The following is an 18426-nucleotide window of genomic DNA, read 5'->3' as shown; positions in this document are numbered from 1 at the left end:
CTCGATTTACTCTTCACGGCTTCTCTTCGAATGCCTCAACTGTTGAGCTTCCTGCTTCTGCTCCTCCGAGTACATTTGCCGCCGGTTTCATGTGCATAAAACTGGTATCTGCAGCTCCTTTGTAATTTCAACTTTATGGATGTCGCTTTCCTTCTATTACCTCCACAGACAATACTCTGTGACATGCGAGAGTGTCACAGAAGGGAAAAAAACGCTTGGCAATGTCTGCTAAGTCTAATCAAGTGTACAAGTTTAAGGACTTTCCAGTACTTCTAAAAATTCAAGGGTTTTCAATGCCTTGAAAATGGCATTTTAGAAATAAAGGATTTTCAAGGATAGCTACAAACCCTGGATTCTATCACCTAAATAATTTTACAAGCTTATTTTGGCATGCAGTTCGGAAATTCATGCTTTTTAGCTAACGCTGCACTATCTCTGTACATTGAAGCCACGAGAGCGCAACCATTTTGGAGTAAAGAAAAATACTGAAATCTTTTAATACCACTCTTTTTCTATGGAGCTTCGTATTGCCTAGTTAAGTTTACGAATGTGCTTGGTTTTGGTGGACGTTTCTTCGACATTTTCTGTGAGAAGCAGATGACTAACCCCCGTATTCGGAAATGTATCTTAATACAAAGCTCATGCTTGATATAAACGACGCCTGGTGCGAACATCCCCCAAGACGCTCACTGCCTTTCTTTTAGTGCGTTCACGACTTGCGTCATTTAGATCAAGTCAAGCATGGACTTCAAGTTATGATGCATTTCTGCATATGGGGGTAAGCGTGCACATTTCCGGGCAACGCACTGTGCCATCGACACTGAGAGGAAACGGGGAAAACAAAGTTAACGCCCTATGCTCCTAAACTTTCGCGTACCTGTGGTGTGCATGTATCGTGGAAGAAGAAACAGCGCAAACACAAGGACGAAAAAAAGCATCAACCACACCAGCGCTTTGTGGTGTGGTCCATGTTTTTGCGTCGTCCTTGTGTTGCGCTGTTTTTTCTAAAATGCTCGACCACCTAGTCGGCAAGTCCATCCTGTGCATATATATTGAACACACACATGAGTGTAGATGGTCTTCGGAGCTTTTAGAACGAGCACTGCCACAGGATACGAGCAGTGAACGCGTAACAAGTGGACACATTAGTCATTTAAACATGCGTGTCAATGCATGTGACGCGACTATCGGCATAAGCAGTCTCCGAATGCTGGAATGCATGCGCTTCAAAACGCTAACGATCCGCTGCTAATGCAGGACAACAGCTGACAGCGGACTGAACCAAACTCTAAACTAATGCACTTGAAAAGAACGCCTACACGGCAGCGTGGGGCACGTCGAAATGCCTGGTACTGGCGTCGAAGTTGACCATATACGAATAGAACTGGCGGAAAAAATAAGCAGATATGCTCACCAGTATACGCGCGAATTAAATTCACATACGTGGATGGTTGGCGCGATACTTTGTATCCGCGTATTTTCGGAGAACATATAATGCATGGACTGGACGGCGCATTTGTCATTTTCCTGCGGTGACGACAAGCCGTGAATAGTTCTCACGTTGTAGTCTACGTTGTCTTCCTTCGTTAGTCGTAGCAAGGAATGGAAATGATGCAGACGCAAACGCATTCCAGTGCACAACAGCACAGTACACTGCAGAGAAACCCCACCCACCGCAGCCGATTCCTCAAATACATTTGGTATATATATAACATCTAAAACAACACGACTGGACGTGGTGGCGCTGTGGTGTAATGGTTAGGATGTGTGCTTTGAATTCTATAGATGCGAGTGTACGCGGGTTCGAATCCACGTGATGTATAGAGCATTGTGATTCTTCGTAAGTACGTGGTTACCTTGTCAATTGTGTTCTAATTAGATTATGTGACTCCTGATCGTGAAATTTGCCAAGATAATTGCTGGTTAATTAGCTTTTTCTTCTCCGCAGTGGCGTTCGGGAAGCATACGCCGCTTCAGAGCAGTCACGCCTTATGGTAGGCAGCCAGGAAAACTGACTTTAAAATCCTGCGTAACTTTGCTCACGCCTATTCTGATGGCCGCTTGGAATTGGGCCACTGTCTCTGAGGAGCCGCCTAGGGAACAGTATATCAGCGGCCCTAATTTGATCTGATTTCCTGTCATGCATGCGTGGCCAGGACTTAGCTATGAAGGTATTGGGAAGAGTACTAGCACTCTGTTCTGAAGGAATACAGGCATTCTGTTTGGGGGAGTAGAAGTACTCGGTCTGGCGGGGAGAGTATTTGCACTCTGCGGAAGAGTACTAGCAATCCCTTGCGGTGGAGTAACAAAACTCTGTCAGGAGGAGTTGACCTACTCTCCCTCAAAGAGGGTCGATCTACTCTCGAAAAGAGAGTGAAATATGGGACAAGCAGCTACTCCCTCAAAGAGAGTGCCCGGAACTCTCTTTTTTTAGAGTGTACGAGAAAACGTTTGAAAGAATTTACAACGACCAAAGAAAGATATGGGCCGTGGTCAACTCGCTCACTTCCAGGAAAAAAGTTACTAATGTCTGTGAGCAGCTTACCATAGATGGAGAAACGCTGCAGGGGGAAAGATTGGCTGATGCTATGAATACTCACGTTATTAACGCCCGTTCCTATGTGTCTTCTTGTGAAACAGAATGCGATCATGGAGCTCTCAATGCAACTACAATCTTTCAATCTATCTACATGCAGCATACGGACCCGCTAGAAATATCAAATATAATAAAACAATTTAAGAATAACGTAGCGCCAGGGATCGATGAAATATGTCCAGCTGAAATAAAATTGGTTGCGCCGTTAATTTGTGGGGTACTTAGTCACATCGTTAATTTTTGTCTGGAAAAAGGCATTTTTCCGAGGCAGTTAAAGACGGCGAAAGTTACTGCAATCTATAAAGGCGGTGGTGCAAACAACTTATCGAACTATCGTCCCATAGCTGTACTTCCCACAATACAGAAAATTTTTGAAGCTGTTATTTATGAAAGACTCCTGGTATTCTTTGAAAAACATCAACTAATAACAGAAAATCAATATGGTTTCCGCAAGCACAAATCAACTGAGCAGGCTCTAGTAAATATCAAAGACAAAATAATCGAAAATATGGAAAATAGGAAATATAGGCTTGGTCTGTTTCTAGACCTCAGGAAAGCCTTTGACTCTATACAATTCGATTTATTACTAAACAAATTATCCCGGTATGGAGTCCGAGGCGTTGCTCTTGATCTTCTCAGAAGCTACTTATCAGATCGTTTTCAACTTGTAAAGAATAACGCAGCCTTTTCAACGGAAATGAGAATAAAACAAGGCGTCCCTCAGGGCTCCATACTCGGGCCACAATTATTCATCATCTTTATAAATGAGATTGTATCTATCCCTGGTACCTCTGACGTCATCATGTACGCAGATGACACAAATATATTTTTTTCTTCCCATAACCTTGAAACAGTTGAACGTGATGCCAATGCATATCTTTTTCATCTATCCAGATGGCTAAAACAGAACAAGCTGACATTAAACGCCTCCAAAACTACATACATGATATTTCGTCCTACCAACAAACCATTGTACAGAAACACAGCGCTAAAATTTGAAGAAAGCGTAATTAAACATGTTGAAAAACAAAAATTTCTCGGGGTATGGTTTCAAGACAAATTAAGTTGGACTACACATATAAATTATCTCCTTTCAGATTTAGCACGTGCAGTTGGATGTTTGTACAGAATAACCCACCTTATACCACTCTGGCTAAAGCGAACTCTTTATTATTCTCTTTTCTATTCCAAACTTACATATTGTTTACTTGTCTGGGGTACCACCACAAAAACAAATCCCAACAAGCTTGTTATACTCCAAAAAAGGATTTTACGGTTTTTCGAAAATTATTATAGTGAAATGCAAGATTTAAGAACGGCTCCCTTATTTATAAAACATGGTATACTGCGGGCAGACCAGTTATACTATTTCTAGCGATTGCAATTAATACACAAAAACAAACTCTACACAAAAGATGAAAAAATCCCTAGCTATTGTCTAAGATTCCAAAAACGACGCACTCCTAAAATACGAACTGAACACGGACGACAGAAAACGGAATATATAGTAGCTGATGTATTATATAAGGTCAAAGAAAAAATTGGATTTCAGTACCACTATAAGTATTTTCAAAAATAACAAAAATGTAATAATCATTTCAGAATTAAACTACTCGCAGAAATAATGTTCGCTGTGGTTGTTTATCCACTTACTATTTGATATATTTTGGTGTGGTGTAAATATGCAAAGGCGTGCGATATGTATGTGTGTATACAAACATCTTCGTATGTTGTATGAATATAGCTGCATAACTAAAAAGAAGACGCACGTGACATGTATGTTCAATGTATATATGTACTTCATACATTATGTATGTAATACAGACATGCATAGACATAGATACTGTTCTTATAAAAATGTAAAATGGTTATATTCTGCGTGTTTTTCCGTGTTTTTTGTTTGTTTGTGATGAAAGCATGACTGTTATCTTTGCCTAAAACCGCTTGCCAAACTTTAAAAGGTCAGAGGCCTTTGTAAGGCATTTTAAGCCTTTAGCCTCTGCCCCTCTAGCAGGCTCTGTATTAGGTCTGTTGAAAAATAAAGCATTCATTCATTCATTCATTCATTCATTCATTCATTCATTCATTCATTCATTCATTCTTCGCCTGCACCACTGTTACTGCAGCAGACTAATTTGACCGGTTGAACATCGGCTACAAGTAGAGAGATGTTTTGAGCGCAGAAATGTCAAGCACAACGATAACAGACTGCCCGCACAATATGCGACGAAGTGCCACTTCCATAGAAACCTCATGTTCCGAGAAACACTTGAGGGGCGAAAATTCACAATAAAAAAACACGTTTGTTTCTCGGTAAAAACAACAACACCAACAAAATAGATTACTGAGTTGTCGATATTTTGAAAGAATTTAGATGAGCGTTGCAGACATGAGCAAACATCAGACAAAAATTTTAGTGCTCTGATTCCACGCACTGGCACTCCTTGCATAATGCGTGTACATTCTATCAAATCCAACCCGAAACTTCAGAGTATCGTTATCGAGATACGTGAAAAAAGTGTACGCGTCACTGACTTGGCAGTAAATCACGGCGCTACCAAAAGCTAAAAACCACATAGCGGTGTTTCTCCGTTAAAGAGAGCAAAATATTGTGGTGTGATAAGCAATCGATGTCACATATTTATTTATTTATTTACAGTACTCTCAAGGCCCTGAAGGACGCTACAGAGGGGGTGGGTACAATAATCAATAAAAATACAACACGTTCAAATAATTATTAGTCTTTAGAGTGATAAACTCAATATATAATCAGGTATTCCAATTTTGAAAGATAATGCCTCCTCGATGCAGGCGATAGAGGGGAGAAGGAGGTTCCAGTTGGCACTGGTTCTTGGCAGAAATGAATCGGAGAAAACATTGGTGCGACAGAAAGGAATGAACACGTCTAATAGACGATGAAGACGCGACGGCATGTACGAAGGTTCTGAAATGAATTTTCTTGAACTCATCTGAACTCATCTAAACGCACATGAACTCATCTCCACCGACCCCTAAGCGTTTGTCGTCAGGTGCAAGAGGCATAGTACACGTACCGAGACTAAAGCCCTATCACACACCTTCAACCACGGATGTGTAGCTCAGCACCGGGACGGTGCTTCTACTGCTGGCCGGGGTTGATGATACCAAACCACCGCCACAGTGTGGCTGCACTGGAGAGGAGGAAGACGTGTTCCTAATTGCTACATGGTCGCCATGTTGGCTACCGTTGGCCTAAGTGTAAATATATGGTAAATAGCCTAGTGCATAAGGTACGCGTAACAATATAACAACGTCGTGCAGTTATTATCACAAAATGCAGAATAACAACAGCTGCGCTCTTCAACATAGGCGCAGCGTGTGTTTGCGTAGTCGACATCATACAGCAGCCACCCTGTGTTTATAAGGACAGCGCACCTTTTACAGATGGATACTTGCTTGAGCGAGAGGACGTTCGACACGCATAGCTTGCAAGCATCGGATAGAAGCCAGACTGCAATAAACCGGCCGCTTACCTGTGTAGCTGAAAACATCTTAATAACACCTTGTAACAGCACAGCGCAACTCCCCACCGAGAGTTCGGCGAGGACTGCGGAGCCGTCCGGGCAGACGCGAGACGCACGCGGAAGACGCATGCGTGCACGTGACTTCGCTCGCCGGAGCTGCCAGGGGCGATGCTATCATCACGCGCCTCGACAGGGCGTCCCCGGCCTTGAGGAGAAGCGTCGTCCGTCCACGCGCACTGCTCGTTGGCACGGGGCCAAGACGTCTGCGCATTGGCGCTGCTTGTTTTTACTGTGAGCGCGAGACGTCCACGGGTGTTGCGCATGCGCTGTTAGCGCCTGCGCACAGGTACCGAGTTTTCTTTTTTTTTTGTGTGTGAGATGGCACCTGGAATCACTATTGTGGCCATTGTCGCATTCCGCCATGTTGTTCAATGTGGTAATGGCGGCATCTTGAGCCAATCAGAGGCTATTGTGGGCCTCTTTCATTGACCCAAAACGTCGCCATTGCCATGCTCCACAATATGGCGGCATTCCACGATGTCCAGAATGGTAGCCCGGGCTTAGTTAACATGCTCGGTGAATACAGCAGCTCATCTCTGAGACTCCGTTAGACAATTTTTATTTCGCGTCCTTGTGAAGCGACCGAGTTCGTCACACCCGTCAGCCTTCGTGTGCTGTTTTGCTCCTGGTGAAGGGAAGCTTTCTTGCGCGAATGCATGGAAGCATGCGAGCGCGCAAGCTTCCACGAGGCATGGACGCAGGAATGAAACGGGAAGAATAATGGCACACCTGTATCTCGCTTCGTACTAAGTGCACACCTGTCCTCGCTCTTCCCTCGACAAAAGTCATCTTCGTCCTCGTGACATCACTGCGCCCACGTCCCGAAATATGCATTCGCGTGAACTGCTGTTTGCACCTCTCGTTAGAATGTGAACGGTGTAGCAGAAAACATAAACACTGCGTGACATTAAATTCGCGACCCGTACGGTGAATTATAAATGTCACGTGATATTACGCATTAGCCGTGTCCTAAAACATACGACATACATATTAACTTGACAGAACATGGATGAATTATGGTATTGAAAAGCTCACATCTAATGTTAAACTGTAAGTCAAAATTCTTGAACTCGCACGCGAAAACTACAGCGCACATTTTTACGAATTGTGCGCACGACACTGAATTCAATAGCCTTATTTTCTAACATATCTTGTCCACGTCTTTTTTTTTTTACTTAACTGCTACATTCAAGTTTTATTTCAGGTATTACCTGTGCGTTACTATATATTGGATTGCTTTTTGGCGCCGGTTTTCTATGCTACATTGTAGTCAGGTGTAATATTGCAGTTGCAGCAGCTGTCATTGCTGCGAAATGTCGATTTGCCGTTTTTTTTTAATTCTGAATTTTTCCTATAGCAAGGGCACGTCTCAGATGGTCTATCACCTTTTGTATGAATTCGTTGGTTTGAACTCAATAAAGTAAAATGTACTTATTACTATTACTATACGTAACACTTCGCGTAAGCTTCGTGTCACAGAGATTCCAACATACGCATTGGATCTGTATAAGGTTCAGAATGTATCGCGAATCAGCCCGTTGACGCAACTTTTTTCCTTAATGCAGTTCCTGCGTGTGCTACGTTGAATGATCGAAATAGAAACAAGCTATGCGCTAAGGCTGCGCTGCTTTCAGCAATACTGGCCGCAACTGCACAAGCCAATAATACTTCAGTGACCTGTGCGTGCTTGTGGTTGATAAAGGTGAGAACACTATTAAATCTGATTGCATTAGTACTGAGGATATGCGTGAAGCTGAATTCGTTGAACTTCCACATGTGTGAACTTGCAGAAAACATAACCTGGGAAATAAAGGAACGACTTCAGACGCTTGACTTCTACCGACCAAGGCTGGCCTCAGAAGAGGCCAGGAACAAAGCAACATTTCACTTTCCTTCTTCAGATTAGTGGCAATAATTCCAGTGTAATCGACCTTCGTCCGTGCACTACTATGCGAAATTCGGTTCTGAAGAAATACGATCACTTAGGAGAGTTGGCGTAGAGAATGCAGAGGGAAAGCGCATGCGAGTATTTTACAAAATGTGCGTAAGATGTTCTCCACGCTGGTTATGATTTTGCGCAAAGTGGTTGAATTTTGCCTGGTGCCGGAGAATACACCATCTCTGGAATTTCAGAGGACACCTACAACTAGTCAGGACGCCAGACGGGGAAAGATTAGAATTGATGGTTAAAGGCGAATTGCTCAGAAGGCGCTAACATTTTGCGCCTAAACAGCATTACGGATAACTTCAGTATGCGATTTAGGACAGCAACCCGTAGGGTGCTGTGTTTTCGGATTGTGTGCGGCGAAATAAAGTGCCATATGGTGGGGTCGAAAGTAAACATGATGTTGTGATTGGTTGTACACTTCGCGAAGCGCTGAGAGATTGTTTATGTAGCCAACCACTAACTGAATAGATTAGCGTTAAAATGTCAGTTATGTGCGAACTGGGTCTTGTTCAAAGGACTTGGTGCAGAATTTCTGTAGGTAATTTTTTTTCTAGGTTTTAATGTCAAACACAACATTATTATGCGTTGCCAAAGCAGATGGCCCCTTAAACAGGAGGTTATCTGCAATGACCAGTGTTATATCGGCGGTTTCGGGTTCAAACAGTAACTGGCTCGCCCTCAGGGAGCGCTGACGTATCGACGCGGAGGCGCCGCAATGACCATAAACGGACTCTGCCTCGGTCCCCGTCTGCGCCTCCGTGTCGTCAGGCCACCGTCCCGGTGTGCCCAACGTGCCCGGCATGGCGTTCATGGCGGTCATGCGGACGTAGCTTTTTGGAGACGAGGCTAAACCCTTTGTGCGTACTACGATGCCTTCAAGATTCCTTAGAAACCGTTTTGCTGCCATGGACGCCGGATTCTGCCAGGACGCTACTAGCCTTGGCACCTGGGCTATGTCCTGCTGAGCAGCGCGTTCCGTCGCCTTTCCGACGTAACACTTTGGCGACGAGGATGATCCAAGTACATCGCGCCTGCCAGCAAGTTGCGCTTGCCGACTGCATTCTTACGGCATCTTTCCCGTCGTCTGCTCCTATTTCAAGCAGTATTTCTGCGCTTTCTGCAACTTCTTGATCCCTACTTACTACTTCTGCAACCCCAGTATATAGTTTTGCTGCACTCCTTACAAGCAGGATTTTTGCACTGTGCATTCGAAGGCGGTGCCTTCGGCGTCATCTGTCCCACCCCGACGCTACTACGGCGTCGTCTCTGCATCTGTCCTTGCTCTTCGGCCATGTCTGTTACTGCTCGCCATGAATGCGGCAATGCCGCCTCCCTCCCCTTCTTGTACAGCCCCGGCGTACCAGCCATCCCTTGGTTAAAATAGCGACATGTGTTGCAGGCTTATGCCCCAACCACTGGCACGCGCCGAAAGCTTTGGCGCGCGCTGGCAAGCGAACGCGTCGCTTCGCTTCGGCTGGAGGGAAAGGGCGCGCAACCACTGGAGACAAGCTCCGACGCGCGCCGAAGCTCGCTCCTCGGCTGCGGCGCATTGTTGCTGGTCTATTCCGTCTTCATCCGTCAAAGTCCGGCCTAAAACAGCCTGCTGTAAACTAAGCTTGAAACAATAAGTTAGTGATCTGTATGTGCTTTTAGATATAAAAAACACGTTTGAATAATGAATATACACCTGCCGCAACAGTTTTTTTTATTTTTGAAGTAACAATAGTGTACAAAATATCGACATCAGCGCTCGCGCGTCGTCTGTCTGCAAGATCGCTTTGCAAACACCTGCACGACGATGCCATATATCCAAAACTGTTGCACCATTTCATTTTTGGTAGCTTATTGCACAGCCAACTATGTAAGAATTAGGCGTGCAATGTATAACTGAAAAAATCTGTGTTGGAAATATTGCCACGTAGTAGTGACGGTAAATGAATAGTGCCGGCTCAATCGCAACGATAGCGGCGAGCAATGTCGGCAATCGTAGAAAATGTCATCTGCGGGTCAAGCGCGTCGGTTTGCATACGGCAGTCGTCGAAAGTTACAGCCTATTCGCTGGTGCCCGCGCGCCTTCCAGAAACTGCAACACAATTCTTGTCGCGTATACAATCAGATTAGCAAGGTTCGTCGACAACAGACAGAACCATCGATAACATTCGCGAAACTTCCGATACGTTCAGGCGCATCCTGCACCGAGCGATAACGTTTTAACATTTTTTAGCCGGTGAAATACGGTAACCGGATACAGATAAAGCATCCGTGTCAATATAATTATGCTTGTTGATGCATGAAATAAACGTGAAAAAGTGGGTTCTGAGAAAATCAGCAAAACAGAATTGAAACACCTGTAGCACTCACAAAAAAAAGAAACTAGAATAGCTAATATGTATGTAATTCGTATCTTGTCTCCCCCCAATTGTTGATTCTGCCAAATCTAGCCCATGGAGCACCTCTATTATTCTAGGTTGTTTTGATGCATCAACACCGCATCTGGAGGCCTTCACATTGAGTGTATTGCTACAAAACATTTTCACAGTGTAAGGACCATGTTCTATTGTAACTGGTTTCCACATATCAAGTTTGCCTTTCTTTACATTAATGAAATGACATACCGTCAGATAATACAAGCTTGAGGATTAGAGGGTTTTAATAGGAGTCTTTCGTTGCCCTTTGCCAAGTCGTACTATTGAAGCACTTATTCGAATGTATGGGAGCAGCTCATTTGCATAGTATAGGAAATATATAAACAGGTTATTTTCACAATTTATACACTTCGTCACCACAAAAAGAAAAATTGCAGTTTATTGTTTTCAGCCTGCTATTATGTTTTGACTGAGAAAGATATATTCAATTTGTTCTGCGAGGCACGCAATAATTGCTGTGGCATATTATTTTATTGCACAACACTGCATACAGTAGCCAGCCATTATTAAAACTCAGAACAAATTAACAGCACAATGCATATGATCAGGCACATGGCATATTATTGCACTTTCTTAATTCATGCCAGAACGACGACCACAGGCGTCCTTCTCCAACAAGGTCAGCATCCATCGTGCCTCCTTACCATCGGGCTTCACACCCTCAGCACGTTCAACCTCAGCTTTGTGGTGTTTAAAACAACCTCAAGTGCGTCTTACGGTTCCAGGGATAAGAAAGAAGACCGTCCTGCCTACCTTGGCCTTGAAGCAAGCAGCTCTGGATTGTTTGCACACTTTCTACTTTGATCGAGTCCACATATATACGGATGGTTCTTCCACTCAGACCAGCTCCACCAGCGCAGTGGTTATACCATCACGATCACTAAGCACCCAATACAAGATTTCTCACTTGACAACATCGACCGGTTCGGAGCTTGTTGCCCTCCGAGGTGCCGTTGATTATATTAATAACCAACCGGCTAATCGGTGCGCAATATTCTGCGATTCAAAGGTGGCCTTACAATGTCTTCTGTCATCTCTTCGTCGCGGGTCATGTGAACAACTCGGGTCGGAGATACGAGAAATGCACCATCACATGATCATGAAAGGACACGACGTCGTGTTTCAGTGGCTGCCTGGTCATTGCGGTATCTCCGGCAACGTCCTCGCTGACGAAGCTGCAAGGAAAGCCCACGAAGAAGCAACCCTTGTTTCTATACCTTTATCGCGGTCCGACGCAGCCCAACACTTAGGCAAGCTAGCGCACTCTTTTGACATTGGAAAAGTGGCACACACCTGAATTCACTCAACATCGATTGCATTCCCTCGATCCCTCTACGCAACTGCGGCTGTTACGAAGTCTTCCGCAAAATGAGGAAACAGTGCTGTGCCGCTTACGTTTGGGCGTCACATTCACCAGTGCATATTCATTTTTGATTGGAATGGCTGATAGCGCCGAGTGCAATGCCTGCGGTGTCGAGGAAACCATATAACACCTAATGTGCTACTGCCCATCTTTTGAAGATGAAAGACAAGACCTCTGCAGAGCTCTCAACAGCTAGATGGAAAGCCGTTCACCTTGAACAAGATCTTGGGACCATGGCCTCGCAGATCGCAGCTACAAAAGGCCACAAAAGCGCTGCTGCAATATTTGAAAGATACCGGATTGAGTCAGCGTCTGTGATCCGGACTGAGTGACCGACTGATATCCCCAGTGGACTTTCCCTTCTTTTAATCTTTCTGTCACCCTTTCCCCAGTGTAGGGTAGCCAACCGGGCTCAGTCCTGGTTAACCTCCCTACCTTTCATTTATCATTTTCTCTCTCTCTTCTTAATTCATGCCTTTTTTTATTGCACAAAAGCTACTGCACTAAAATAGTATACTAGTACATACTTAAAAAGCACAATTTTATACTACGATAATAATCAATCATTCAAATTTTCATTGTAGTGCCCAGGAACAGCTAAAGAGCTTTTGTACTGGTGCACTTAACGAGCTTTAAGGAATGTATAATGTCATGGACCACCTTATACAGGAACAAAAGGTGCGATTAATTAAGACTTGAATCTAGAGGTGCGAGTTGAAGTATATTTGAGAAGGCTCAACTGGTTGCCAGAATGGCAAAAGTGGTGCTTGAAGATAGACATCAATTTATTCTGGATGCGTTCAATGAGGTCAGAATTAGATTTGCTCATTGCACCCCCCTCCTACAGAGGCATACTCTAGTAGTTGGAGGCACACAGCAGAATTTCAGAAATACAACAGGTGAGTGGAAATCATGCAATATACGGCATGCAATTCCAAGAGCGTGAAGGGCATCTTGTGTAATTATCTATGTGAAGAGAACCTTAGCATTTTGTCGAAGTACACACCAAGATCTTTCATTTCATCGACCCGAAGGAGTGGAGCATCACGTAGGGTGTATCAAAATTCCACATGGTGCGTTTTGTGCATATAACTTAATGCCATAGTGTTGGAAGCATTTAAGAGTACTTATTGTTTCTGCACCAGTTTGAGAGTGAAAAAATGTCTTTTTGGAAGTCGATGCAGTGGTGAACACTGTTGACAGTCTGAAATAGTTTTAAGTTGTCGGCACACAAAGTCATGCTGTTCATTTATTAAAATGCTCTTAGCACTAACAGAAAGCGAGGAATCCCATATCGATTCAAACACCTGACGTACTGAAGAGGATAGATATAGGTCGGCAGTTAGTAACTGCACATCCAGCACCTGATTTGTGCATAGGCAATGCTCATGCTACCTTCCGAGTGCTAGAAGAGGTACTAGACTTTAGGGAATTATTGAAGATGCTTGTGAGAACGAGGAACAAGTATGCTTCCATACGTCTTAACCCTTTCAGACACCACTTTATCCCGCTGATTGAAAAGTTGCTTTCACCACATTTCTTGCATACTCAGAATCGTAGAAAGTGTACAGCTACAGCAAACATTAAAAATTTTCAATTGTTTAGCGAGTTTTGTCAAGTTTACAAAATTTCGACTCCATGCGAAAACTCACTACAGGAACACAAAATATGAGAACATGTACTATTTCGTGTTTTGAAAAGCTTGAAAAGCACTTATCCAGCCACTTGACAATTATGCCTGGTGCACGACATTGTAAAAAACAATGAAAGAAGTGAACCCGCTACATACAACGTACTGACACAGAGTAACAACACCCAGCCGTCTACCTTCCCACTCATTTTGTTAAAACATTCTGCACGTTATTCAAAATTGCAGCACAGTTCCAATAATAAGTGTTTCAAGATGTATGAAACACATTTTAAATACCATTACTTTCATCAGTGCTTTTGCTATTGATGCACGCTCCTGCTGTGCCCAATTGTGTAGATAGCGTCTCAAAGGGTTAAGCTCTGTGGAGGAAATACCATCAACACCACAAGAAAGGGAAAGTTTAAGGCAAAGTTTAAGGCACTTCATATACTTGGAAACGAGGTTTTCATTGACTGTTAGCATACACAGTGCCAGACTGAGAAGGAAGGTTACTTGAAGCATATTTCACACTGTATAGCAAACAGAAATGTTCTGCAAAGGCATCAGCAGTGTTCGAGAGAACACCACTATTTTCATGAAGACGTACGTCTTTGGCACTCTCTCTAGAAGGGAGAGCCCACAAAGCTCCAGAAATATTTTGAATTATGTGTCACGCTGGCTTCAACACAATCAACGTGGTCAAAGTGATGATTCTAATAATAACAATAATAATAATAATAATCATTTTAGTGGTAACTTGGCACACTAGACTAAAAGAAGGCTGACGCCTGTATGTTAGAGCATCTGATAACCAGCCATCTAGACCAGGAATTGGCAGGATGCAGAAGACACTTCCTTCCCCTCCACGTGCACAGACACTTGCTCAATAACACAGCACGGCACACACGCACACATTCGACAGGTGCACAACACACAGGAGTGCTAATTCAGTCTGGTTCCAAGGAAGAAGAATCCAAATCGCCAGGGGGGTGGAGAGAAAGCTTTGCATGCGAGATATAATCATGGAGTTGTGGTGTCGGGCCATAGAGGCGTGATGAGGGCTCAGGCTGTGCTGACCACTCGTTCAGACGAACTGAAGAAAGATTAGTGCTGTCCAGAGAGTCGTAAAACACCCTGCAGTATAGATTAGTGCAATGTTGCGTTGGTATTGCAGGGTGTGCTACTTGAGGGGTTTGAGGCAATCCTCGAAGGCTGGCATGAGCTTGTGACAACCGAAAAGACGGGAGTAAAGGGTGCGCATTGTCCGGCACTGAGCAAGCTTAAGTTTGTTAGCGTCGAGAGTTTGGTACGGGAACTATACTGATGAGCAGTACTCAACTCGTGACAGAATGATAGAAGTGTAGAATGCTCGGAAAACCTTAGGTCATCAGGGAAGGGAGACACGGGACACAAACCCAAGAAAGGGCCAGTGCTTACATACAGTGCTAGTGACATATGCGGAAAAGTTGAGAGAACAGCTAAATGCTACCCCCAGAATGGGAAGGGCCCGAACAGTCTTTATAGAAGTGCCTCCAAGGAAGAAGGTTGGACGTGCAGCAGTTTCGTTGTGGCTGATACGTATGGCAGCACTTTTTACGGTGCTACTACAAAGTTTGATCCCAGTCGTTCACCTTTACGGAATGTATTTATTGTAAGCACATATGCTGTGCATCGGCATATTGTTGTTGTGGAAGCGTTAACTTGTTAAACACATTCTGCGCAGATGCATTAGTAACTTGGTTTTGAGTAGATCTTTGTCCTGACTACAATTTATAGTATCGCAGCAAGAAACATTTTAGTAGAAGCTGAAGGGATTCCAGCAGTTTAAGCATACTGACTACACAAAACACTGATGACACCTTTTCACCTTCCCCACAATGCACTCACACCATCTACACTTTCCATAAGCAAAAAGTGAGATAACAAATCAATTACAGTTTCATTGACTCAGTACTTGCTGCTTCTGAAGCGGGCATCGAAGCAATCGTGGTATACGCTGCTACACGCATAGGTCTTGCATGATGCAGGTCCTGCTATGCACTGCACACAGGGCACACGTTGCAAACAGATAATTTCTTTTGGCAGTGCTCATATATAAGGACACACTGACACAAACATGACTGCGTTGTCACGTATGCTTCAGTGCGTCAGTGTTCTGATTGCTACACGAGCGAATTATCCCCAACTAGCCCAAAAGACGGACGCACTTGAAAGAAGTGAGTGAATGAGTACAGTGAACTTGTACTGAACTGGATTCACATGCCGAATAGAAGAGCGCAGTGTCAGCTGAAACAGGCGGCACGGCTGATTATGTAAGTACTTCTAATAGTTCGGCTACTAGTGTATTTCGCTTTCGGAAGTTATCTTTACCACAGGAAACAGCGCAGAGCTTGCCCGTTAAACTTGAGTCAACCGACACCACACGAAACACGCCGCAGTTGACCAACCCAACTTCCACACGGTTCATTCACCACATCACAGGTCACACGAAATCAAGAGTGCCATATTTTAAATCACTGCAGCACCAAACGGACCTGAAAATTCATTTCCTTCGACAGAGTTTCTCCGGTGAGTTCGTTCACTCGCCAGTTACGAACTCGATGGACGCGCTAGGCCTACGCGTAACGTAAACAACATCGGCGATAGGCGAGTGTTGATTATCCAGACTTCGAAGCTCGTAAACGTGTTTCCATTCGTTTTGAGCCCAACAAAATGCACATACAACAAGCACAGACGTTGCGGCAATCGTCATTCGGTTGGCTGTTTTAGCAGACGATCGTACCGAGCCCGGGGGAACCCAGTGGGCAGGCTGGATTAGTCGGCGTCGTTCGAAGTCGCTTCGGATCCACGTCGCACTGCCACAACCCACGGTCGTCGGTCGGTCGGTCGGTCGTGTCGTTGTCGGCCTACTATTACAACACTGTCTTTCAGGAACACTGTCGCGCGCGTCCTGCGTCCAAAAAACTCGGACGATCGTTGGTGCCGGCGCACTTCGCATCGTCGGCCATTACAGGCCTAGCAGCCGGAGGCTCCGCAGCCTCCGATTGTTTGACGCCTGCGACTCGTCGCAGCCTCTCATTGGTGTACGCCGGCGCAGCTTCGCCGCGCGTCGGCAAACTTCTAGCATCGGCAGTACACATAATCGCTGCGCGACGTTCCGCTTCGCCGAGTTCCCGACCGACGCTTTGACGCATTTGGCTCTTCGGCGCGCGCCGAAGCTTTCCGGCGCGTGCCAGTGGTTGGGGCATTACGTCGACGCGGCCGCCAGGACCACTACGCTGGAACAGAAAAATGCGCTCCTCCTCAACGCGCTGGGGGTAGAAGGCGTCAGCGTCTACATCACCTAGACAAAGAGGGAGGCCGACGAAGGGACAGGGGACGCGCGGGTAGTTCATGTTTATGAAGTGGCACTTCAAGTGCTCGACAAGCACTTTTCTACAGAAGAATTCTGCAGCCGCGTGCAGTTCAAGCGCAGATTTCAAAGTCCGGCGAAGCCGACTACAGAATTCACCCAGGACGCGCAACGGCTCGCCATATTCTGCAAGTCTGGCACCGCTACCGATCTCATGGTCCAAGATCAGATCCCTTGCGGCTTGCAGTAGCAACAACTTCGCCGCCGGTTCATTCAACTCGGCAAGTACTTCACCGTCAAAAAAGCATTGGAAATTGAGCAAGAGAAATGCACCAACAAAATAATGGAGAAGCTCGGCGTTCTACAAGTAAGCGCCGTTTCACAGCGGCGTCAGCCACAAGATGGCGGCCGCGAACAGCCTCGTCTTCCTAGGGACCTTCAACATGGCGGTTACTTTCCCCGCCCGACTTCTTTTCAAGATGGCGGTCTTCTTCGCCCCGTTCCAGTCCAAGATGGCGGTTACCCTCCCCGCCCGGATACCCGGATTCCAGTCAGGATGGTGGCCAACAGACCGACGCTCCCCGGACCGCGCCGAGACGGTGGACGCCGAGAGCGAGGAGGTGGGCTTCACCGTCTGGGATGGAGGTAACCAGGCGCCTCCTCTGCCTCCGCGCCGTCGGCTCGGCCAGGCGGCTGTTTCCGCTGCGGCTCGCCGGAGCACTGGGCGAATTTTCCGGGTTGTCCGGCCCGCCACATGTTTTGCCAGACACGCAGAAAGAAAGGACATTTTTTCCAAATGTGCTGGTCATCGGAAAGGACATCTGAACCTGTCAACGAGCTGGAAACGCGAGACAATGCTGTTATCAGGATGGCGACCATTCTACATATAGAAGACGCTGTCGACGCCCTATCGCTTATGGGCGTTGTGCGGTTAGAGTTAACAAAGTAACTCTACCCTTGAGGATCTACACAGGGTCAGTCGTCTCACTCATTAATGTCCAGGACTACAAGGTGTACTTTACACATATCAGACTCCTTCAATCGCATCTAGGCATCCAGAACTACTCGGAGCAAGTGGTCAATAATTTGGGCTGTTTCGCCACAACCGTCAAGTTCCAAGATAAGTCTGCTGCGGTGAACTTCTATGTCACTGAACACGGTTCATCACTTCTGGGACTCGACGCTATTTAGGCAGTCAAGCTACTGATCGATGGAGCGATACTTGTACGGTACAGCGAACTTCCACAGTGCACCGCAGGCCAACACCTGTTCGACTTCACCCCCAGCGAGAGTGAACCAGTGTAGTGTGCTGGAACAGTCTACCCCAGTTAAAGCGTGAAGACGGCAAGCTCCACGGAAAACCCAGGTGGACAGTACATCAGCGATCAATATGCGTGTTGAGCGCCTTCCTACCAGGTTATTCTATAGTCGCACGCGTGATAAGGCGTATACCCATCTTGCAAATTATTTTGTAAAACATTCAGATGCAACAGTTACTTCAAGTATGCCTTCAGTGAATTCCGAATTTCAATGCAGTTCTTCTCATTT

The 18426-nt window shown here is 45.3% G+C and overlaps 1 protein-coding gene across 4 annotated transcripts in view; it reads right to left on the bottom strand.

The window, feature by feature from the left end:
- LOC142590647 (alpha-N-acetylgalactosaminide alpha-2,6-sialyltransferase 5-like) overlaps window positions 1-18426 on the bottom strand; it is a 106398-nt gene that overhangs the window by 62957 nt on the left and 25015 nt on the right. Inside the window, exon 1 of one of the 4 annotated variants that reach the window (XM_075703018.1) lies at window positions 6109-6216. The exons of 1 other annotated variant lie outside the window; for it this stretch is intronic. The gene's annotated coding sequence lies outside the window, so the exon portion shown is untranslated. Of the gene's footprint in view, window positions 1-6010; window positions 6217-18426 lie in introns of those variants that run through there. 2 more of the 4 variants (XM_075703021.1, XM_075703020.1) reach the window with 2 other exon arrangements.

This window comes from Dermacentor variabilis, chromosome 8 (assembly GCF_050947875.1).
Source record: "Dermacentor variabilis isolate Ectoservices chromosome 8, ASM5094787v1, whole genome shotgun sequence".
Classification (NCBI taxonomy): Eukaryota; Metazoa; Arthropoda; class Arachnida; order Ixodida; family Ixodidae; genus Dermacentor; species Dermacentor variabilis.
The sequence above is the reverse complement of the archived record's forward strand: the minus strand, read 5'-3'. Positions and strand labels throughout refer to the sequence as shown.